Source organism: Rhipicephalus microplus, chromosome 4, assembly GCF_043290135.1.
Source record: "Rhipicephalus microplus isolate Deutch F79 chromosome 4, USDA_Rmic, whole genome shotgun sequence".
Taxonomy (NCBI): Eukaryota; Metazoa; Arthropoda; class Arachnida; order Ixodida; family Ixodidae; genus Rhipicephalus; species Rhipicephalus microplus.
In genome coordinates, this window is record NC_134703.1 from 190,920,102 (window position 1) to 190,944,972 (window position 24,871).

The following is a 24,871-nucleotide window of genomic DNA, read 5'->3' on the forward strand; positions in this document are numbered from 1 at the left end:
TACGACCTTCGAATAACGCGTTCGATGCTCTAACCACTGAACTACCACAGCGGCCTTCCCTCCATTCACTTTTTAGGTTTATATGTGAATTTAGAAGTAGGAGTGACAGTCAGCGCCTTCTATAAGCAAATGGCGAGTGTAAAAACACTCTTATGCGCATGTTAGGCGTCACGTAGCACGTGAACTTATTATGAGCGGGCAGCTGATTATTATTCCCTCTTATACAACCTAAACACACCAAGTCTGCCAGTACAAGACCCTCGTTCAATGAAATAGGGAAAAGAATTGTATACCTAAGGGCTTGTTTTCCGTGTTTTAACACAATATTAATGAGATCTAACAGACAGTAATGCCAAGGAATGTACAGGGGAAGTTATTAGAACCAATGGAATGTAAATAAGAAGAAAGAAAGGTGGGTGAAAAAATAACCATCCGTGGGCAGGAATCGACTCTACGACCTTCGAATAACGCGTTCGATGCTCTAACCACTGAGCTACCACAGCGGCCTTCCTTCCATCCACTTTTTTGGGTTTATATGTGAATTTAGAAGTAGGAGTGACAGTCAGCGCCATCTATAAGCCAAACGGCGAGTGTGAAAACACACTTATGAGCATGTTTGGCGTCACGTAGCACGTGAACTTATTATTAGCGGGCAGCTGGTTAATTGTCCCTCTTATACAACCTAAACACACCAAGTCTGCCAGTACGAGACCCTCGTTCAATGAAATAAGGGAAAGAAGTGTACACCTAAGGGCTCGTTTTCCTTGTTTTTACACAATATTAATGAGATCTAACAGACAGTTAAACCAAGGAATGTACAGGGGAAGTTAATAGAACCAATGGAATGTAAATAGGAAGAAAGAAAAGTGGATGAAAAAATAACCAGCCGTTGGCAGGAATCGAACCTACGACCTTCGAATTACGCGTTCGATGCTCTAACCACTAAGCTACGACAGCAGCCTTCCCTCCGTCCACTTTTTAGGTTTTTATGTGAATTTAGAAGTAGGAGTGACAGTCAGTGCCATCTATAAGCAAACAGCGAGTGTGAAAACACTCCTATGCGCATGTTTGGAGTCACGTAGCACGTGAACTTAATATGAGCGGGCAGCTGTATAATTGTCCCTCTTATACAATCTAAACACACCAAGTCTGCCAGTACGAGACCCTCGTTCAATGAAATAAGAGAAAGAAGTGTATACCTAAGGGCTCGTTTTCCGTGTTTTAACACAATATAATGAGATCTAACAGACAGTAATGCCAAGGATTGTACAGGGGAAGTTAATAGAACCAATGGAATGTAAATAAGAAGAAAGAAAAGTGGATGAAAAAATACCCAGCCGTGGGCAGGATTCGAACCTACGACCTTCAAATAACGCGTTCGATGCTCTAACCACTGAGCTACCACAGCGGCCTTCCCTTCATCCACTTTTTTGGGTTCATATGTGAATTTAGAAGTAGGAGTGACAGTCAGCGCCATCTATAAGCCAAATGGCGAGTGTGAAAACAGTCTTATGCGCAAGTTTGGCGTCACGTAGCACGTGAACTTATTATGAGCGGGCAGCTGAATAATTGTCCCTCCTATATAACCTAAACACACCAAGTCTGCCAGTGCGAGACCCTCGTTCAATGAAATAAGGAAAAGAAGTGTATACCTAAGGGCTCGTTTTCCGTGTTTTAACACAATATTTATGAGATCTACCAGACAGTAATGCGAAGGAACGTACAAGGAAAGTTATTAGAACCAATGGAATGTAAATAGAAAGAAAGAAAAGTGGATGAAAAAATAACCAGCCGTGGGCAGGAATCGAACCTACGACCTTCGAATATTCCGTTCGATGCTCTAACCACTGAGCTACCACAGCGGCCTTCCCTCCATCCACTTTTTTGGGTTTATATGTAAATTTAGAAGTAGGAGTGACAGTCAGCGCCATCTATAAGCCGAACGGCGAGAGTGAAAACACTCTTATGCGCATGTTTGGCGTCACGTAGCACGTGAACTTATTATGAGCGGGTAGCTGAATAATTGTCCCTCTTATACAACCTAAACACACCAAGTCTGCCAGTACGAGACCCTAGTTCAATGAAATAAGGGAAATAAGTGTATACATAAGGGCTCGTTTTCCGTGTTTTAACACACTAATAATGAGATCTAACAGACAGCAATGCCAAGGAATGTACAGGGGAAGTTATTAGAACCAATGGAACGTAAATAGGAAGAAAGAAAAGTGGATGAACAAACAACCAGCCGTTGGCAGGAATTGAACCTACGACCTTCGAATAACGCGTTCGATGTTCTAACCACTGAGCTACCACAGCGGCCTTCCCTCCATCCACTTTTTTGGGTTTATATGTAAATTTAGAAGTAGGAGTGACAGTCAGCGCCATCTATAAGCCGAACGGCGAGAGTGAAAACACTCTTATGCGCATGTTTGGCGTCACGTAGCACGTGAACTTATTATGAGCGGGTAGCTGAATAATTGTCCCTCTTATACAACCTAAACACACCAAGTCTGCCAGTACGAGACCCTCGTTCAATGAAATAAGGGAAAGAAGTGTACACCTAAGGGCTCGTTTTCCGTGTTTTAACACAGTATTAATGAGATCTAACAGACAGTAATACCAAGGAATGTACAGGGGAAGTTATTAAAACCAATGGAATGTAAATAGGAAGAAAGAAAAGTGGACGAAAAAATAACCAGCCGTGGTCAGGAATCGAACCTACGACCTTCGAATAACGCGTTCAATGCTCTAACCACTGAACTACCACAGCGGCCTTCCCTCCATTCACTTTTAAGGTTTATATGTGAATTTAGAAGTAGGAGTGACAGTCACCGCCATCTATAAGCCAAACGGCGAGTGTGAAAACACTCTTATGCGCATGTTTGGCGTCACGTAGCACGTGAACTTAATATGAGCGGGAAGCTGTATAATTGTCCCTCTTATACAATCTAAACACACCAAGTCTGCCAGTACGAGACTCTCGTTCAATGAAATAAGGGAAAGAAGCGTACACCTAAGGGCTCGTTTTCCGTGTTTTAACACAATATTAATGAGATCTAACAGACAGTAATGCCAAGGAATGTACAGGGGAAGTTATTAGAACCAATGGAATGTAAATAAGAAGAAAAAAGGTGGGTGAAAAAATGACCAGCCGTGGGCAGGACTCGACTCTACGACCTTCGAATAACGCGTTCGATGCTCTAACCACTGAGCTACCACAGCGGCCTTCCTTCTATCCACTTTTTGGGTTTATATGTGAATTTAGAAGTAGGAGTGACAGTCAGCGCCATCTATAAGCCAAACGGCGAGTGTGAAAACACTCTTATGCGCATGTTTGGCCTCACGTAGCACGTGAACTTATTATTAGCGGGCAGCTGGTTAATTGTCCCTCTTATACAACCTAAACACACCAAGTCTGCCAGTACGAGACCCTCGTTCAATGAAATAAGGGAAAGAAGTGTACACCTAAGGGCTCGTTTTCCTTGTTTTTACACAATATAATGAGATCTAACAGACAGTTAAACCAAGGAATGTACAGGGGAAGTTAATAGAACCAATGGAATGTAAATAGGAAGAAAGAAAAGTTGATGAAAAAATAACCAGCCGTTGGCAGGAATTGAACCTACGACCTTCGAATAACGCGTTCGATGCTCTAACCACTGAGCTATCACAGCGGCCTTCCCTCCATCCACTTTTTTGGGTTTATATGTAAATTTAGAAGTAGGAGTGACAGTCAGCGCCATCTATAAGCCAAACGGCGAGTGTGAAAACACTCTTATGCGCATGTTTGGCGTCACGTAGCACGTGAACTTATTATGAGCGGGTAGCTGAATAATTGTCCCTCTTATTGAACCTAAACACACCAAGTCTGCCAGTACGAGACCCTAGTTCAATGAAATAAGGGAAATAAGTGTATACCTAAGGGCTCGTTTTCCGTGTTTTAACACAATATTAATGAGATCTAACAGACAGCAATGCCAAGGAATGTACAGGGGAACTTATTAGAACCAATGGAACGTAAATAGGAAGAAAGAAAAGTGGATGAACAAACAACCAGCCGTTGGCAGGAATTGAACCTACGACCTTCGAATAACGCGTTCGATGCTCTAACCACTGAGCTACCACAGCGGCCTTCCCTCCATCCACTTTTTGGGGTTTATATGTGAATTTAGAAGTAGGAGTGACAGTCACCGCCGTCTATAAGCCAAACGGCGAGTGTGAAATCACTCTTATGCGCATGTTTGGCATCACGTAGCACGTGAACTTATTATAAGTGGGCAGCTGGTTAATTGTCCCTCTTATACAGCCTAAACACACCAAGTCTGCCAGTACGAGACCCTCGTTCAATGAAATAAGGGAAAGAAGTGTACACCTAAGGGCTCGTTTTCCGTGTTTTAACACAGTATTAATGAGATCTAACAGACAGTAATACCAAGGAATGTACAGGGGAAGTTATTAAAACCAATGGAATGTAAATAGGAAGAAAGAAAAGTGGACGAAAAAATAACCAGCCGTGGTCAGGAATCGAACCTACGACCTTCGAATAACGCGTTCGATGCTCTAACCACTGAACTACCACAGCGGCCTTCCCTCCATTCACTTTTTAGGTTTATATGTGAATTTAGAAGTAGGAGTGACAGTCAGCGCCTTCTATAAGCAAATGGCGAGTGTAAAAACACTCTTATGCGCATGTTAGGCGTCACGTAGCACGTGAACTTATTATGAGCGGGCAGCTGATTATTATTCCCTCTTATACAACCTAAACACACCAAGTCTGCCAGTACAAGACCCTCGTTCAATGAAATAGGGAAAAGAATTGTATACCTAAGGGCTTGTTTTCCGTGTTTTAACACAATATTAATGAGATCTAACAGACAGTAATGCCAAGGAATGTACAGGGGAAGTTATTAGAACCAATGGAATGTAAATAAGAAGAAAGAAAGGTGGGTGAAAAAATAACCATCCGTGGGCAGGAATCGACTCTACGACCTTCGAATAACGCGTTCGATGCTCTAACCACTGAGCTACCACAGCGGCCTTCCTTCCATCCACTTTTTTGGGTTTATATGTGAATTTAGAAGTAGGAGTGACAGTCAGCGCCATCTATAAGCCAAACGGCGAGTGTGAAAACACACTTATGAGCATGTTTGGCGTCACGTAGCACGTGAACTTATTATTAGCGGGCAGCTGGTTAATTGTCCCTCTTATACAACCTAAACACACCAAGTCTGCCAGTACGAGACCCTCGTTCAATGAAATAAGGGAAAGAAGTGTACACCTAAGGGCTCGTTTTCCTTGTTTTTACACAATATTAATGAGATCTAACAGACAGTTAAACCAAGGAATGTACAGGGGAAGTTAATAGAACCAATGGAATGTAAATAGGAAGAAAGAAAAGTGGATGAAAAAATAACCAGCCGTTGGCAGGAATCGAACCTACGACCTTCGAATTACGCGTTCGATGCTCTAACCACTAAGCTACGACAGCAGCCTTCCCTCCGTCCACTTTTTAGGTTTTTATGTGAATTTAGAAGTAGGAGTGACAGTCAGTGCCATCTATAAGCAAACAGCGAGTGTGAAAACACTCCTATGCGCATGTTTGGAGTCACGTAGCACGTGAACTTAATATGAGCGGGCAGCTGTATAATTGTCCCTCTTATACAATCTAAACACACCAAGTCTGCCAGTACGAGACCCTCGTTCAATGAAATAAGAGAAAGAAGTGTATACCTAAGGGCTCGTTTTCCGTGTTTTAACACAATATAATGAGATCTAACAGACAGTAATGCCAAGGATTGTACAGGGGAAGTTAATAGAACCAATGGAATGTAAATAAGAAGAAAGAAAAGTGGATGAAAAAATACCCAGCCGTGGGCAGGATTCGAACCTACGACCTTCAAATAACGCGTTCGATGCTCTAACCACTGAGCTACCACAGCGGCCTTCCCTTCATCCACTTTTTTGGGTTCATATGTGAATTTAGAAGTAGGAGTGACAGTCAGCGCCATCTATAAGCCAAATGGCGAGTGTGAAAACAGTCTTATGCGCAAGTTTGGCGTCACGTAGCACGTGAACTTATTATGAGCGGGCAGCTGAATAATTGTCCCTCCTATATAACCTAAACACACCAAGTCTGCCAGTGCGAGACCCTCGTTCAATGAAATAAGGAAAAGAAGTGTATACCTAAGGGCTCGTTTTCCGTGTTTTAACACAATATTTATGAGATCTACCAGACAGTAATGCGAAGGAACGTACAAGGAAAGTTATTAGAACCAATGGAATGTAAATAGAAAGAAAGAAAAGTGGATGAAAAAATAACCAGCCGTGGGCAGGAATCGAACCTACGACCTTCGAATATTCCGTTCGATGCTCTAACCACTGAGCTACCACAGCGGCCTTCCCTCCATCCACTTTTTTGGGTTTATATGTAAATTTAGAAGTAGGAGTGACAGTCAGCGCCATCTATAAGCCGAACGGCGAGAGTGAAAACACTCTTATGCGCATGTTTGGCGTCACGTAGCACGTGAACTTATTATGAGCGGGTAGCTGAATAATTGTCCCTCTTATACAACCTAAACACACCAAGTCTGCCAGTACGAGACCCTAGTTCAATGAAATAAGGGAAATAAGTGTATACATAAGGGCTCGTTTTCCGTGTTTTAACACACTAATAATGAGATCTAACAGACAGCAATGCCAAGGAATGTACAGGGGAAGTTATTAGAACCAATGGAACGTAAATAGGAAGAAAAAAAAGTGGATGAACAAACAACCAGCCGTTGGCAGGAATTGAACCTACGACCTTCGAATAACGCGTTCGATGTTCTAACCACTGAGCTACCACAGCGGCCTTCCCTCCATCCACTTTTTTGGGTTTATATGTAAATTTAGAAGTAGGAGTGACAGTCAGCGCCATCTATAAGCCGAACGGCGAGAGTGAAAACACTCTTATGCGCATGTTTGGCGTCACGTAGCACGTGAACTTATTATGAGCGGGTAGCTGAATAATTGTCCCTCTTATACAACCTAAACACACCAAGTCTGCCAGTACGAGACCCTAGTTCAATGAAATAAGGGAAATAAGTGTATACATAAGGGCTCGTTTTCCGTGTTTTAACACACTATTAATGAGATCTAACAGACAGCAATGCCAAGGAATGTACAGGGGAAGTTATTAGAACCAATGGAACGTAAATAGGAAGAAAGAAAAGTGGATGAACAAACAACCAGCCGTTGGCAGGAATTGAACCTACGACCTTCGAATAACGCGTTCGATGCTCTAACCACTGAGCTACCACAGCGGCCTTCCTTCCATCCACTTTTTTGGGTTTATATGTGAATTTAGAAGTAGGAGTGACAGTCAGCGCCATCTATAAGCCAAACGGCGAGTGTGAAAACACTCTTATGAGCATGTTTGGCGTCACGTAGCACGTGAACTTATTATTAGCGGGCAGCTGGTTAATTGTCCCTCTTATACAACCTAAACACACCAAGTCTGCCAGTACGAGACCCTCGTTCAATGAAATAAGGGAAAGAAGTGTACACCTAAGGGCTCGTTTTCCTTGTTTTTACACAATATTAATGAGATCTAACAGACAGTTAAACCAAGGAATGTACAGGGGAAGTTAATAGAACCAATGGAATGTAAATAGGAAGAAAGAAAAGTGGATGAAAAAATAACCAGCCGTTGGCAGGAATCGAACCTACGACCTTCGATTTACGCGTTCGATGCTCTAACCACTAAGCTACGACAGCAGCCTTCCCTCCGTCCACTTTTTAGGTTTTTATGTGAATTTAGAAGTCGGAGTGACAGTCAGTGCCATCTATAAGCAAACAGCGAGTGTGAAAACACTCCTATGCGCATGTTTGGAGTCACGTAGCACGTGAACTTAATATGAGCGGGCAGCTGTATAATTGTCCCTCTTATACAATCTAAACACACCAAGTCTGCCAGTACGAGACCCTCGTTCAATGAAATAAGGGAAAGAAGTGTATACCTAAGGGCTCGTTTTCCGTGTTTTAACACAATATAATGAGATCTAACAGACAGTAATGCCAAGGATTGTACAGGGGAAGTTATTAGAACCAATGGAATGTAAATAAGAAGAAAGAAAAGTGGATGAAAAAATACCCAGCCGTGGGCAGGATTCGAACCTACGACCTTCAAATAACGCGTTCGATGCTCTAACCACTGAGCTACCACAGCGGCCTTCCCTTCATCCACTTTTTTGGGTTCATATGTGAATTTAGAAGTAGGAGTGACAGTCAGCGCCATCTATAAGCCAAATGGCGAGTGTGAAAACAGTCTTATGCGCAAGTTTGGCGTCACGTAGCACGTGAACTTATTATGAGCGGGCAGCTGAATAATTGTCCCTCTTATACAACCTAAACACACCAAGTCTGCCAGTGCGAGACCCTCGTTCAATGAAATAAGGAAAAGAAGTGTATACCTAAGGGCTCGTTTTCCGTGTTTTAACACAATATTTATGAGATCTACCAGACAGTAATGCGAAGGAACGTACAAGGAAAGTTATTAGAACCAATGGAATGTAAATAGGAAGAAAGAAAAGTGGATGAAAAAATAACCAGCCGTGGGCAGGAATCGAACCTACGACCTTCGAATATTCCGTTCGATGCTCTAACCACTGAGCTACCACAGCGGCCTTCCCTCCATCCACTTTTTTGGGTTTATATGTAAATTTAGAAGTAGGAGTGACAGTCAGCGCCATCTATAAGCCGAACGGCGAGAGTGAAAACACTCTTATGCGCATGTTTGGCGTCACGTAGCACGTGAACTTATTATGAGCGGGTAGCTGAATAATTGTCCCTCTTATACAACCTAAACACACCAAGTCTGCCAGTACGAGACCCTAGTTCAATGAAATAAGGGAAATAAGTGTATACATAAGGGCTCGTTTTCCGTGTTTTAACACACTATTAATGAGATCTAACAGACAGCAATGCCAAGGAATGTACAGGGGAAGTTATTAGAACCAATGGAACGTAAATAGGAAGAAAGAAAAGTGGATGAACAAACAACCAGCCGTTGGCAGGAATTGAACCTACGACCTTCGAATAACGCGTTCGATGTTCTAACCACTGAGCTACCACAGCGGCCTTCCCTCCATCCACTTTTTGGGGTTTATATGTGAATTTAGAAGTAGGAGTGACAGTCAGCGCCATCTATAAGCCAAACGGGGAGTGTGAAAACACTCTTAGGCGTACGTTTGGCGTCACGTAGCACGTGAACTTATTATGAGCGGGCAGCTGGTTATTTGTCCCTCTTATACTATCTAAACACACCAACTCTGCCAGTACGAGACCCTCGTTCAATGAAATAAGGGAAAGAAGTGTATACCTAAGGGCTAGTTTTCCGTGTTCTAACACAATATTAATGAGATCTAACAGACAGTAATGCCAAGGATTGTACAGGGGAAGTTATCAGAACCAATGGAATGTAAATAAGAAGAAAGAAAAGTGGATGAAAAAATAACCAGCCGTGGTCAGGAATCGAACCTACGACCTTCGAATAACGCGTTCGATGCTCTAACCACTTAACTACCACAGCGGCCTTCCCTCCATTCACTTTTTAGGTTTATATGTGAATTTAGAAGTAGGAGTGACAGTCAGCGCCTTCTATAAGCAAATGGCGAGTGTAAAAACACTCTTATGCGCATGTTAGGCGTCACGTAGCACGTGAACTTATTATGAGCGGGCAGCTGATTAATATTCCCTCTTATACAACCTAAACACACCAAGTCTGCCAGTACAAGACCCTCGTTCAATGAAATAAGGAAAAGAAGTGTATACCTAAGGGCTCGTTTTCCTTGTTTTTACACAATATTAATGAGATCTAACAGACAGTTAAACCAAGGAATGTACAGGGGAAGTTAATAGAACCAATGGAACGTAAATAGGAAGAAAGAAAAGTGGATGAACAAACAACCAGCCGTTGGCAGGAATTGAACCTACGACCTTCGAATAACGCGTTCGATGCTCCAACCACTGAGCTACCACAGCGGCCTTCCCTCCATCCACTTTTTGGGGTTTATATGTGAATTTAGAAGTAGGAGTGACAGTCACCGCCGTCTATAAGCCAAACGGCGAGTGTGAAAACACTCTTATGCGCATGTTTGGCGTCACGTAGCACGTGAACTTATTATAAGTGGGCAGCTGGTTAATTGTCCCTCTTATACAGCCTAAACACACCAAGTCTGCCAGTACGAGACCCTCGTTCAATGAAATAAGGGAAAGAAGTGTACACCTAAGGGCTCGTTTTCCGTGTTTTAACACAGTATTAATGAGATCTAACCGACAGTAATACCAAGGAATGTACAGGGGAAGTTATTAAAACCAATGGAATGTAAATAGGAAGAAAGAAAAGTGGACGAAAAAATAACCAGCCGTGGTCAGGAATCGAACCTACGACCTTCGAATAACGCGTTCGATGCTCTAACCACTGAACTACCACAGCGGCCTTCCCTCCATTCACTTTTTAGGTTTATATGTGAATTTAGAAGTAGGAGTGACAGTCAGCGCCTTCTATAAGCAAATGGCGAGTGTAAAAACACTCTTATGCGCATGTTAGGCGTCACGTAGCACGTGAACTTATTATGAGCGGGCAGCTGATTATTATTCCCTCTTATACAACCTAAACACACCAAGTCTGCCAGTACAAGACCCTCGTTCAATGAAATAAGGAAAAGAATTGTATACCTAAGGGCTCGTTTTCCGTGTTTTAACACAATATTAATGAGATCTAACAGACAGTAATGCCAAGGAATGTACAGGGGAAGTTATTAGAACCAATGGAATGTAAATAAGAAGAAAGAAAGGTGGGTGAAAAAATAACCATCCGTGGGCAGGAATCGACTCTACGACCTTCGAATAACGCGTTCGATGCTCTAACCACTGAGCTACCACAGCGGCCTTCCTTCCATCCACTTTTTTGGGTTTATATGTGAATTTAGAAGTAGGAGTGACAGTCAGCGCCATCTATAAGCCAAACGGCGAGTGTGAAAACACTCTTATGAGCATGTTTGGCGTCACGTAGCACGTGAACTTATTATTAGCGGGCAGCTGGTTAATTGTCCCTCTTATACAACCTAAACACACCAAGTCTGCCAGTACGAGACCCTCGTTCAATGAAATAAGGGAAAGAAGTGTACACCTAAGGGCTCGTTTTCCTTGTTTTTACACAATATTAATGAGATCTAACAGACAGTTAAACCAAGGAATGTACAGGGAAAGTTAATAGAACCAATGGAATGTAAATAGGAAGAAAGAAAAGTGGATGAAAAAATAACCAGCCGTTGGCAGGAATCGAACCTACGACCTTCGAATTACGCGTTCGATGCTCTAATCACTAAGCTACGACAGCAGCCTTCCCTCCGTCCACTTTTTAGGTTTTTATGTGAATTTAGAAGTAGGAGTGACAGTCAGTGCCATCTATAAGCAAACAGCGAGTGTGAAAACACTCCTATGCGCATGTTTGGAGTCACGTAGCACGTGAACTTAATATGAGCGGGCAGCTATATAATTGTCCCTCTTATACAATCTAAACACACCAAGTCTGCCAGTACGAGACCCTCGTTCAATGAAATAAGGGAAAGAAGTGTATACCTAAGGGCTCGTTTTCCGTGTTTTAACACAATATAATGAGATCTAACAGACAGTAATGCCAAGGATTGTACAGGGGAAGTTATTAGAACCAATGGAATGTAAATAAGAAGAAAGAAAAGTGGATGAAAAAATACCCAGCCGTGGGCAGGATTCGAACCTACGACCTTCAAATAACGCGTTCGATGCTCTAACCACTGAGCTACCACAGCGGCCTTCCCTTCATCCACTTTTTTGGGTTCATATGTGAATTTAGAAGTAGGAGTGACAGTCAGCGCCATCTATAAGCCAAATGGCGAGTGTGAAAACAGTCTTATGCGCAAGTTTGGCGTCACGTAGCACGTGAACTTATTATGAGCGGGCAGCTGAATAATTGTCCCTCTTATACAACCTAAACACACCAAGTCTGCCAGTGCGAGACCCTCGTTCAATGAAATAAGGAAAAGAAGTGTATACCTAAGGGCTCGTTTTCCGTGTTTTAACACAATATTTATGAGATCTACCAGACAGTAATGCGAAGGAACGTACAAGGAAAGTTATTAGAACCAATGGAATGTAAATAGGAAGAAAGAAAAGTGGATGAAAAAATAACCAGCCGTGGGCAGGAATCGAACCTACGACCTTCGAATATTCCGTTCGATGCTCTAACCACTGAGCTACCACAGCGGCCTTCCCTCCATCCACTTTTTTGGGTTTATATGTATATTTAGAAGTAGGAGTGACAGTCAGCGCAATCTATAAGCCGAACGGCGAGAGTGAAAACACTCTTATGCGCATGTTTGGCGTCACGTAGCACGTGAACTTATTATGAGCGGGTAGCTGAATAATTGTCCCTCTTATACAACCTAAACACACCAAGTCTGCCAGTACGAGACCCTAGTTCAATGAAATAAGGGAAATAAGTGTATACATAAGGGCTCGTTTTCCGTGTTTTAACACACTATTAATGAGATCTAACAGACAGCAATGCCAAGGAATGTACAGGGGAAGTTATTAGAACCAATGGAACGTAAATAGGAAGAAAGAAATGTGGATGAACAAACAACCAGCCGTTGGCAGGAATTGAACCTACGACCTTCGAATAACGCGTTCGATGCTCTAACCACTGAGCTACCACAGCGGCCTTCCCTCCATCCACTTTTTGGGGTTTATATGTGAATTTAGAAGTAGGAGTGACAGTCACCGCCGTCTATAAGCCAAACGGCGAGTGTGAAAACACTCTTATGCGCATGTTTGGCGTCACGTAGCACGTGAACTTATTATAAGTGGGCAGCTGGTTAATTGTCCCTCTTATACAGCCTAAACACACCAAGTCTGCCAGTACGAGACCCTCGTTCAATGAAATAAGGGAAAGAAGTGTACACCTAAGGGCTCGTTTTCCGTGTTTTAACACAGTAATAATGATATCTAACAGACAGTAATACCAAGGAATGTACAGGGGAAGTTATTAAAACCAATGGAATTTAAATAGGAAGAAAGAAAAGTGGACGAAAAAATAACCAGCCGTGGTCAGGAATCGAACCTACGACCTTCGAATAACGCGTTCGATGCTCTAACCACTGAACTACCACAGCGGCCTTCCCTCCATTCACTTTTTAGGTTTATATGTGAATTTAGAAGTAGGAGTGACAGTCAGCGCCTTCTATAAGCAAATGGCGAGTGTAAAAACACTCTTATGCGCATGTTAGGCGTCACGTAGCACGTGAACTTATTATGAGCGGGCAGCTGATTAATATTCCCTCTTATACAACCTAAACACACCAAGTCTGCCAGTACAAGACCCTCGTTCAATGAAATAAGGAAAAGAAGTGTATACCTAAGGGCTCGTTTTCCGTGTTTTAACACAACATTAATGAGATCTAACAGACAGTAATGCCAAGGAATGTACAGGGGAAGTTATTAGAACCAATGGAATGTAAATAAGAAGAAAGAAACCTGGGTGAAAAAATAACCAGCCGTGGGCAGGAATCGACTCTACGACCTTCGAATAACGCGTTCGATGCTCTAACCACTGAGCTACCACAGCGGCCTTCCTTCCATCCACTTTTTTGGGTTTATATGTGAATTTAGAAGTAGGAGTGACAGTCAGCGCCATCTATAAGCCAAACGGCGACTGTGAAAACACTCTTATGCGCATGTTTGGCGTCACGTAGCACGTGAACTTATTATTAGCGGGCAGCTGGTTAATTGTCCCTCTTATACAACCTAAACACACCAAGTCTGCCAGTACGAGACCCTCGTTCAATGAAATAAGGGAAAGAAGTGTACACCTAAGGGCTCGTTTTCCTTGTTTTTACACAATATTAATGAGATCTAACAGACAGTTAAACCAAGGAATGTACAGGGGAAGTTAATAGAACCAATGGAATGTAAATAGGAAGAAAGAAAAGTGGATGAAAAAATAACCAGCCGTTGGCAGGAATCGAACCTACGACCTTCGAATTACGCGTTCGATGCTCTAACCACTAAGCTACGACAGCAGCCTTCCCTCCGTCCACTTTTTAGGTTTTTATGTGAATTTAGAAGTAGGAGTGACAGTCAGTGCCATCTATAAGCAAACGGCGAGTGTGAAAACACTCCTATGCGCTTGTTTGGAGTCACGTAGCACGTGAACTTAATATTAGCGGGCAGCTGTATAATTGTCCCTCTTATACAATCTAAACACACCAAGTCTGCCAGTACGAGACCCTCGTTCAATGAAATAAGGGAAAGAAGCGTATACCTAAGGGCTCGTTTTCCGTGTTTTAACACAATATAATGAGATCTAACAGACAGTAATGCCAAGGATTGTACAGGGGAAGTTATTAGAACCAATGGAATGTAAATAAGAAGAAAGAAAAGTGGATGAAAAAATAACCAGCCGTGGGCAGGATTCGAACCTACGACCTTCAAATAACGCGTTCGATGCTCTAACCACTGAGCTACCACAGCGGCCTTCCCTTCATCCACTTTTTTGGGTTCATATGTGAATTTAGAAGTAGGAGTGACAGTCAGCGCCATCTATAAGCCAAATGGCGAGTGTGAAAACACTCTTATGCGAAAGTTTGGCGTCACGTAGCACGTGAACTTATTATGAGCGGGCAGCTGAATAATTGTCCCTCTTATACAACCTAAACACACCAAGTCTGCCAGTGCGAGACCCTCGTTCAATGTAATAAGGAAAAGAAGTGTATTCCTAAGGGCTCGTTTTCCGTGTTTTAACACAATATTTATGAGATCTACCAGACAGTAATGCGAAGGAACGTACAGGGAAAGTTATAAGAACCAATGGAATGTAAATAGCAAGAAAGAAAAGTGGATGAAAAAATAACCAGCCGTGGGCAGGAATCGAACCTACGACCTTCGAATATTCCGTTCGATGCTCTAACCACTGAGCTACCACAGCGGCCTTCCCTCCATCCACTTTTTTGGGTTTATATGTAAATTTAGAAGTAGGAGTGACAGTCAGCGCCATCTATAAGCCAAACGGCGAGGTTGAAAACACTCTTATGTGCATGTTTGGCGTCACGTAGCACGTGAACCTATTATGAGCGGGCAGCTGGTTAATTGTCCCTCTTATACAATCTAAACACACCAAGTCTGCCAGTACGAGACCCTCGTTCAATGAAATAAGGGAAAGAAGTGTATACCTATAGGCTCGTTTTCCGTGTTTTAACACAATAATAATGAGATCTAACAGACAGTAATGCCAAGGAATGTACAAGGGAAGTTATTAGAACCAATGGAATGTAAATAAGAAGAAAGAAATGTGGATGAAAAAATAACTAGCCGTGGGCAGGAATCGAACCTACGACCTTCGAATAACGCGTTCGATGCTCTAACCACTGAGCTTACATAGCGGCCTTCCCTCCATCCACTTTTTTGGGTTCATATGTGAATATAGAAGTAGGAGTGACAGTCAGCGCCATCTATAGGCCAAACGGCGAGTGTGAAAACACTCTTATGCGCATGTTTGGCGTCACGTAGCACGTGAACTTATTATGAGCGGGCAGGTGGGTAATTGTCCCTCCTATACAACCTAAACACACCAAGTCTGCCAGTACGAGACCCTCGTTCAATGAAATAAGGGAAATAAGTGTATACCTAAGGGCTCGTTTTCCGTGTTTTAACACAGTATTAATGAGATCTAACAGACAGTAATACCAAGGAATGTACAGGTGAAGTTATTAAATCCAATGGAATGTAAATAGGAAGAAAGAAAAGTGGACAAAAAAATAACCAGCCGTTGGCAGGAATTGAACCTACGACCTTCGAATAACGCGTTCGATGCTCTAACCACTGAGCTACCACAGCGGCCTTTCCTCCATTCACTTTTTAGGTTTATATGTGAATTTAGAAGTAGGAGTGACAGTCACCGCCATCTATAAGCCAAACGGCGAGTGTGAAAACACTCTTATGCGCATGTTTGGCGTCACATAGCACGTGAACTTATTATCAGCGGGCAGCTGGTTAATTGTCCCTCTTATACAGCCTAAACACACCAAGTCTGCCAGTACGAGACCCTCGTTCAATGAAATAAGGGAAAGAAGTGTACACCTAAGGGCTCGTTTTCCGTGTTTTACCACAGTATTAATGAGATTTAACAGACAGTAATACCAAGGAATGTACAAGGGAAGTTATTAAAACCAATGGAATGTAAATAGGAAGAAAGAAAAGTGGACGAAAAAATAACCAGCCGTGGTCAGGAATCGACTCTACGACCTTCGAATAACGCGTTCGATGCTCTAACCACTGAGCTACCACAGCGGCCTTCCTTCCATCCACTTTTTTGGGTTTATATGTGAATTTAGAAGTAGGAGTGACAGTCAGCGCCATCTATAAGCCAAACGGCGAGTGTGAAAACACTCTTATGCGCATGTTTGGCGTCACGTAGCACGTGAACTTATTATGAGCGGGCAGGTGGGTAATTGTCCCTCCTATACAACCTAAACACACCAAGTCTGCCAGTACGAGACCCTCGTTCAATGAAATAAGGGAAAGAAGTGTACACCTAAGGGCTCGTTTTCCGTGTTTTTACACAATAATAATGAGATCTAACAGACAGTAATACCAAGAAATGTACAGGTGAAGTTATTAGAACCAATAGAATGTAAATAGGAAGAAAGAAAAGTGGATGAACAAATAACCAGCCGTTGGCAGGAATTGAACCTACGACCTTCGAATAACGCGTTCGATGCTCTAACCACTGAGTTACCACAGCGGCCTTCCTTCCATCCACTTTTTGGGGTTTATATGTGAATTTAGAAGTAGGAGTGACAGTCACCGCCATCTATAAGCCAAACGGCGAGTGTGAAAACACTCTTATGCGCATGTTTGGCGTCACGTAGCACGTGAACTTATTATGAGCAGGCCGCTCGTTAATTGTCCCTCTTATACAGCATAAACACACCAAGTCTGCCAATACAAAACCCTAGTTCAATGAAATAAGAGAAATAAGTGTATACCTAAGGGCTCGTTTTCCGTGTTTTAACACAATATTAATGAAATCCAACAGACAGTAATACCAAGGAATGTACAGGGGAAGTGATTAAAACCAATAGAATGTAAATAGGAAGAAAGAAAAGTGGACGAAAAAAATAACCAGCCGTGGTCAGGAATCGAACCTACGACCTTCGAATAACGCGTTCGATGCTCTAACCACTGAGCTACCACAGCGGCCTCCCTTCTATCCACTTTTCAGGTTTATATGTGAATTTAGAAGTAGGAGTGACTGTCAGCGCCTTCTATAGGCAAACGGCGAGTGTAAAAACACTCTTATGCGCATGTTAGGCGTCACGTAGCACGTGAACTTATTATGAGCGGGAAGCTGAATAATTGTCCCTCTTATACAACCTAAACACACCAAGTCTGCCAGTACGAGACCCTCCTTCAACGAAATAAGGAAAAGAAGTGTATACCTAAGGGCTCGTTTTCCGTGTTTTAACACAATAATAATGAGATCTAACAGACAGTAATGCCAAGGATTGTACAGGGGAAGTTATTAGAACCAATGGAATGTAAATAAGAAGACAGAAAGGTGGGTGAAAAAATAACCAGCAGTGGGCAGGAATCGACTCTACGACCTTCGAATAACGCGTTCGATGCTCTAACCACTGAGCTACCACAGCGGCCTTCCTTCCATCCACTTTTTTGGGTTTATATGTGAATTTAGAAGTAGGAGTGACAGTCAGCGCCATCTATAAGCCAAACGGTGAGTGTGAAAACACTCTTATGCGCATGTTTGTCGTCACGTAGCACATGAACTTATTATGAGCGGGCAGCTGATTAATTGTCCCTCTTATTCAACCTAAACACACCAAGTCTGCCAGTACGAGACCCTTGTTCAATGAAATAAGAGAAAGAAGTGTATACCTAAGGGCTCGTTTTCCGTAATTTAACACAATAATAAAGAGATCTAACAGACACTAATGCCAAGGAATGTACAGGGGAAGTTATTAGAACCAATGGAATGTAAATAAGAAGAAAGAAAAGTGGATGAACAAATAACCAGCCGTTGGCAGGAATTGAACCTACGACCCTCGAATAACGCGTTCGATGCTCTAACAACTGAGCTACCACAGCGGCCTTCCCTCCATCCACTTTTTGGGGTTTATATGTGAATTTAGAAGTAGGAGTGACAGTCAGCGCCATCTATAAGCCAAACGGCGAGTGTGAAAACACTCTTATGCGCATGTTTGGCGTCACGTAGCACGTGAACTTATTATGAGCGGGCAGCTGGTTAATTGTCCCTCTTATACAACCTAAACACACCAAGTCTGCCAGTACGAGACCCTCGTTCAACGAAATAAGGAAAAGAAGTGTATACCTAAGGGCTCGTTTTCCGAGTTTTAACACAATATTAATGAGATCTAACAGACAGTAATGCCAAGGATTGTACAGGGGAAGTTATTAGAACCAATGGAATGTAAATAAGAAGAAAGAAAAGTGGATGAAAAAATAGCCAGCCGTGGGCAGGATTCGAACCTACGACCTTCAAATAACGCGTTCGATGCTCTAACCAATGAGCTACCACAGCGGCCTTCCCTTCATACACTTTTTTGGGTTCATATGTGAATTTAGAAGTAGGAGTGACAGTCAGCGCCATCTATAAGTCAAATGGCGAGTGTGAAAACACTCTTATGCGCAAGTTTGGCGTCACGTAGCACGTGAACTTATTATGAGCGGGCAGCTGAATAATTGTCCCTCTTATACAACCTAAACACACCAAGTCTGCCAGTGCGAGACCCTCGTTCAATGAAATAAGGAAAAGAAGTGTATACCTAAGGGCTCGTTTTCCGTGTTTTTACACAATAATAATGAGATCTAACAGACAGTAATACCAAGAAATGTACAGGTGAAGTTATTAGAACCAATGGAATGTAAATAGGAAGAAAGAAAAGTGGATGAACAAATAACCAGCCGTTGGCAGGAATTGAATCTACGACCCTCGAATAACGCGTTCGATGCTCTAACCACTGAGCTACCACAGCGGCCTTCCCTCCATCCACTTTTTGGGGTTCATATGTGAATATAGAAGTAGGAGTGACAGTCAGCGCCATCTATAAGCCAAACGGCGAGTGTGAAAACACTCTTATGCGCATGTTTGGCGTCACGTAGCACGTGAACTTATTATGAGCGGGCAGGTGGGTAATTGTCCCTCCTATACAACCTAAACACACCAAGTCTGCCAGTACGAGAACCTCGTTCAATGAAATAAGGGAAATAAGTGTATACCTAAGGGCTCGTTTTCCGTGTTTTAACACAGTATTAATGAGATCTAACAGACAGTAATACCAAGGAATGTACAGGGGAAGTTATTAAAACCAATGGAATGTATATAGGAAGAAAGAAAAGTGGACGAAAAAATAACCAGCCGTTGGCAGGAATTGAACCTACGACCTTCGAATAACGCGTTCGATGCTCTAACCACTGAGCTACCACAGCGGCCTTCCCTCCATTCACTTTTTAGGTTTATATGTGAATTTAGAAGTAGGAGTGACAGTCACCGCCATCTATAAGCCAAACGGCGAGTGTGAAAACACTCTTATGCGCATGTTTGGCGTCACGTAGCACGTGAACTTATTATCAGCGGGCAGCTGGTTAATTGTCCCTCTTATACAGCCTAAACACACCAAGCCTGCCAGTACGAGACCCTCGTTCAATGAAATAAGGGAAAGAAGTGTACACCTAAGGGCTCGTTTTCCGTGTTTTACCACAGTATTAATGAGATTTAACAGACAGTAATACCAAGGAATGTACAGGGAAAGTTATTACAACCAATGGAATGTAAATAGGAAGAAAGAAAAGTGGACGAAAAAATAACCAGCCGTGGTCAGGAATCGACTCTACGACCTTCGAATAACGCGTTCGATGCTCTAACCACTGATCTACCACAGCGGCCTTCCTTCCATCCACTTTTTTGGGTTTATATGTGAATTTAGAAGTAGGAGTGACAGTCAGCGCCATCTATAAGCCAAACGGCGAGTGTGAAAACACTCTTATGCGCATGTTTGGCGTCACGTAGCACGTGAACTTATTATGAGCGGGCAGGTGGGTAATTGTCCCTCCTATACAACCTAAACACACCAAGTCTGCCAGTACGAGACCCTCGTTCAATGAAATAAGGGAAAGAAGTGTACACCTAAGGGCTCGTTTTCCGTGTTTTTACACAATAATAATGAGATCTAACAGACAGTAATACCAAGAAATGTACAGGTGAAGTTATTAGAACCAATAGAATGTAAATAGGAAGAAAGAAAAGTGGATGAACAAATAACCAGCCGTTGGCAGGAATTGAACCTACGACCTTCGAATAACGCGTTCGATGCTCTAACCACTGAGTTACCACAGCGGCCTTCCTTCCATCCACTTTTTGGGGTTTATATGTGAATTTAGAAGTAGGAGTGACAGTCACCGCCATCTATAAGCCAAACGGCGAGTGTGAAAACACTCTTATGCGCATGTTTGGCGTCACGTAGCACGTGAACTTATTATGAGCAGGCCGCTCGTTAATTGTCCCTCTTATACAGCCTAAACACACCAAGTCTGCCAATACAAAACCCTAGTTCAATGAAATAAGAAAAATAAGTGTATACCTAAGGGCTCGTTTTCCGTGTTTTAACACAATAATAATGAAATCCAACAGACAGTAATACCAAGGAATGTACAGGGGAAGTTATTAAAACCAATAGAATGTAAATAGGAAGAAAGAAAAGTGGACGAAAAAAATAACCAGCCGTGGTCAGGAATCGAACCTACGACCTTCGAATAACGCGTTCGATGCTCTAACCACTGAGCTACCACAGCGGCCTCCCTTCTATCCACTTTTCAGGTTTATATGTGAATTTAGAAGTAGGAGTGACAGTCAGCGCCTTCTATAAGCAAACGGCGAGTGTAAAAACACTCTTATGCGCATGTTAGGCGTCACGTAGCACGTGAACTTATTATGAGCGTGCAGCTGATTAATATTCCCTCTTATACAACCTAAGCACACCAAGTCTGCCAGTACAAGACCCTCGTTCAATGAAATAAGGAAAAGAAGTGTATACCTAAGGGCTCGTTTTCCGTGTTTTAACACAATATTAATGAGATCTAACAGACAGTAATGCCAAGGAATGTAGAGGGGAAGTTATTAGAACCAATGGAATGTAAACAAGAAGAAAGAAAGGTGGGTGAAAAAATAACCAGCCGTGGGCAGGAATCGACTCTACGACCTTCGAATAACGCGTTCGATGCTCTAACCACTGAGCTACCACAGCGGCCTTCCTTCCATCCACTTTTTTGGTTTATATGTGAATTTAGAAGTAGGAGTGACAGTCAGCGCCATCTATAAGCCAAACGGCGATTGTGAAAACACTTTTATGCCCATGTTTGTCGTCACGTAGCACATGAACTTATTATGAGCGGGCAGCTGGTTAATTGTCTCTCTTATACAACCTAAACACACCAAGTCTGCCAGTACGAGACCCTCGTTCAATGAAATAGGGGAAAGAAGTGTACACCTAAGGGCTCGTTTTCCGTGTTTTTACACAATAATAATGAGATCTAACAGACAGTAATACCAAGAAATGTACAGGTGAAGTTATTAGAACCAATGGAATGTAAATAGGAAGAAAGAAAAGTTGATGAACAAATAGCCAGCCGTTGGCAGGAATTGAACCTACGACCTTCGAATAACGCGTTCGATGCTCTAACCAATGAGCTACCACAGCGGCCTTCCTTCCATCCACTTTTTGGGGTTTATATGTGAATTTAGAAGTAGGAGTGACAGTCACCGCCATCTATAAGCCAAACGGCGAGTGTGAAAACACTCTTATGCGCATGTTTGGCGTCACGTAGCACGTGAACTTATTATGAGCAGGCAGCTGGTTAATTGTCCTTCTTATACAGCCTAAACACACCAAGTCTGCCAGTACGAAACCCTAGTTCAATGAAATAAGGGAAACAAGTGTACACCTAAGGGCTCGTTTTCCGTGTTTTAACACAATATAATGAGATCTAACAGACAGTAATACCAAGGAATGTACAGGGGAAGTTATTAAAACCAATGGAATGTAAATAGGAAGAAAGAAAAGTGGACGAAAAAAATAACCAGCCGTGGTCAGGAATCGAACCTACGACCTTCGAATAACGCGTTCGATGCTCTAACCACTGAGCTACCACAGCGGCCTCCCTTCTATTCACTTTTCAGGTTTATATGTGAATTTAGAAGTAGGAGTGACAGTCAGCGCCTTCTATAAGCAAACGGCGAGTGTAAAAACACTCTTAAGCGCACGTTAGGCGTCACGTAGCACGTGAACCTATTATGAGCGGGCAGCTGATTAATTGTCCCTCTTATACAACCTAAACACACCAAGTCTGCCAGTACGAGACCCTCGTTCAACGAAATAAGGAAAAGAAGTGTATACCTAAGGGCTCGTTTTCCGAGTTTTAACACAATAATAATGAGATCTAACAGACAGTAATGCCAAGGAATGTACAGGGGAAGTTATTAGAACCAATGGAATGTAAATAAGAAGAAAGAAAGGTGGGTGAAAAAATAACCAGCAGTGGGCAGGAATCGACTCTACGACCTTCGAATAACGCGTTCGATGCTCTAACCACTGAGCTACCACAGCGGCCTTCCTTCCATCCACTTTTTGGGTTTTTATGTGAATTTAGAAGTAGGAGTGACAGTCAGCGCCATCTATAAGCCAAACGGCGATTGTGAAAACACTCTTATGCGCATGTTTGTCGTCACGTAGCACATGAACTTATTATGAGCGGGCAGCTGATTAATTGTCCCTCTTATTCAACCTAAACACACCAAGTCTGCCAGTACGAGACCCTCGTTCAATGAAATAAGGGAAAGAAGTGTATACCTAAGGGCTCGTTTTCCGTGTTTTAACACAATATTAATGAGATCAAACAGACAGTTATGCCAATGAATGTACAGGGGAAGTTATTAGAACCAATGGAATGTAAATAAGAAGAAAGAAACCTGGGTGAAAAAATAACCAGCCGTGGGCAGGAATCGACTCTACGACCTTCGAATAACGCGTTCGATGCTCTAACCACTGAGCTACCACAGCGGCCTTCCCTTCATCCACTTTTTTGGGTTCATATGTGAATTTAGAAGTAGGAGTGACAGTCAGCGCCATATATAAGCCAAATGGCGAGTGTGAAAACACTCTTATGCGCATGTTTGGCGTCACGTAGCATGTGAACTTATTATGAGCGGGCAGCTGAATAATTGTCCCTCTTATACAACCTAAACACACCAAGTCTGCCAGTACGAGACCCTAGTTCAATGAAATAAGGGAAATAAGTGTATACCTAAGGGCTCGTTTTCCGTGTTTTAACACAATATTTATGAGATCTACCAGACAGTAATGCGAAGGAACGTACAGGGAAAGTTATTAGAACCAATGGAATGTAAATAGGAAGAAAGAAAAGTGGATGAAAAAATAACCAGCCGTGGGCAGGAATCGAACCTACGACCTTCGAATATTCCGTTCGATGCTCTAACCACTGAGCTACCACAGCGGCCTTCCCTCCATCCACTTTTTTGGGTTTATATGTAAATTTAGAAGTAGGAGTGACAGTCAGCGCCATCTATAAGCCAAACGGCGAGGTTGAAAACACTCTTATGCGCATGTTTGGCGTCACGTAGCACGTGAACCTATTATGAGCGGGCCGCTGGTTAATTGTCCCTCTTATACAACCTAAACACACCAAGTCTGCCAGTACGAGACCCTCGTTCAATGAAATAAGGGAAAGAAGTGTATACCTATAGGCTCGTTTTCCGTGTTTTAACACAATAATAATGAGATCTAACAGACAGTAATGCCAAAGAATGTACAAGGGAAGTTATTAGAACCAATGGAATGTAAATAAGAAGAAAGAAATGTGGATGAAAAAACAACCAGCCGTGGGCAGGAATCGAACCTACGACATTCGAATAACGCGTTCGATGCTCTAACCACTGAGCTTACATAGCGGCCTTCCCTCCATCCACTTTTTTGGGTTCATATGTGAATATAGAAGTAGGAGTGACAGTCAGCGCCATCTATAAGCCGAACGGCGAGTGTGAAAACACATTTATGCGCATGTTTGGCGTCACGTAGCATGTGAACTTATTATGAGCGGGCAGCTGAATAATTGTCCCTCTTATACAACCTAAACACACCAAGTCTGCCAGTACGAGACCCTAGTTCAATGAAATAAGGGAAATAAGTGTATACCTAAGGGCTCGTTTTCCGTGTTTTAACACAATATTAATGAGATCAAACAGACAGTTATGCCAAGGAATGTACAGGGGAAGTTATTATAACCAATGGAATGTAAATAAGAAGAAAGAAAAGTGGATGAACGAATAACCAGCCGTGGGCAGGATTCGAACCTACGACCTTCAAATAACGCGTTCGATGCTCTAACCACTGAGCTACCACAGCGGCCTTCCCTTCATCCACTTTTTTGGGTTCATATGTGAATTTAGAAGTAGGAGTGACAGTCAGCGCCATCTATAAGCCAAATGGCGAGTGTGAAAACACTCTTATGCGCATGTTTGGCGTCACGTAGCATGTGAACTTATTATGAGCGGGCAGCTGAATAATTGTCCCTCTTATACAACCTAAACACACCAAGTCTGCCAGTACGAGACCCTAGTTCAATGAAATAAGGGAAATAAGTGTATACCTAAGGGCTCGTTTTCCGTGTTTTAACACAATATTAATGAGATCTAACAGACAGTAATACCAAGGAATGTACAGGGGAAGTTATTAAAACCAATGGA

The 24,871-nt window shown here is 42.6% G+C and overlaps 6 non-coding genes across 6 annotated transcripts; all 6 read right to left on the reverse strand.

Moving 5' to 3' along the window:
- Positions 1 to 1,789: 1,789 nt before the first annotated feature.
- On the reverse strand, positions 1,790 to 1,862 carry TRNAF-GAA (transfer RNA phenylalanine (anticodon GAA)). The gene has a single exon. It is a non-coding gene; the product is annotated as a tRNA-Phe (tRNA).
- Positions 1,863 to 6,320: 4,458 nt separating this feature from the next.
- TRNAF-GAA (transfer RNA phenylalanine (anticodon GAA)) lies at positions 6,321 to 6,393 on the reverse strand. The gene has a single exon. It is a non-coding gene; the product is annotated as a tRNA-Phe (tRNA).
- Positions 6,394 to 8,587: 2,194 nt separating this feature from the next.
- TRNAF-GAA (transfer RNA phenylalanine (anticodon GAA)) lies at positions 8,588 to 8,660 on the reverse strand. Its single transcript has one exon. It is a non-coding gene; the product is annotated as a tRNA-Phe (tRNA).
- A 3,552-nt stretch (positions 8,661 to 12,212) lies between these two features.
- Positions 12,213 to 12,285, reverse strand: TRNAF-GAA (transfer RNA phenylalanine (anticodon GAA)). Its single transcript has one exon. It is a non-coding gene; the product is annotated as a tRNA-Phe (tRNA).
- Positions 12,286 to 14,931: 2,646 nt separating this feature from the next.
- On the reverse strand, positions 14,932 to 15,004 carry TRNAF-GAA (transfer RNA phenylalanine (anticodon GAA)). The gene has a single exon. It is a non-coding gene; the product is annotated as a tRNA-Phe (tRNA).
- Positions 15,005 to 23,549: 8,545 nt separating this feature from the next.
- On the reverse strand, positions 23,550 to 23,622 carry TRNAF-GAA (transfer RNA phenylalanine (anticodon GAA)). Its single transcript has one exon. It is a non-coding gene; the product is annotated as a tRNA-Phe (tRNA).
- Between the last annotated feature and the right edge of the window lie 1,249 nt (positions 23,623 to 24,871).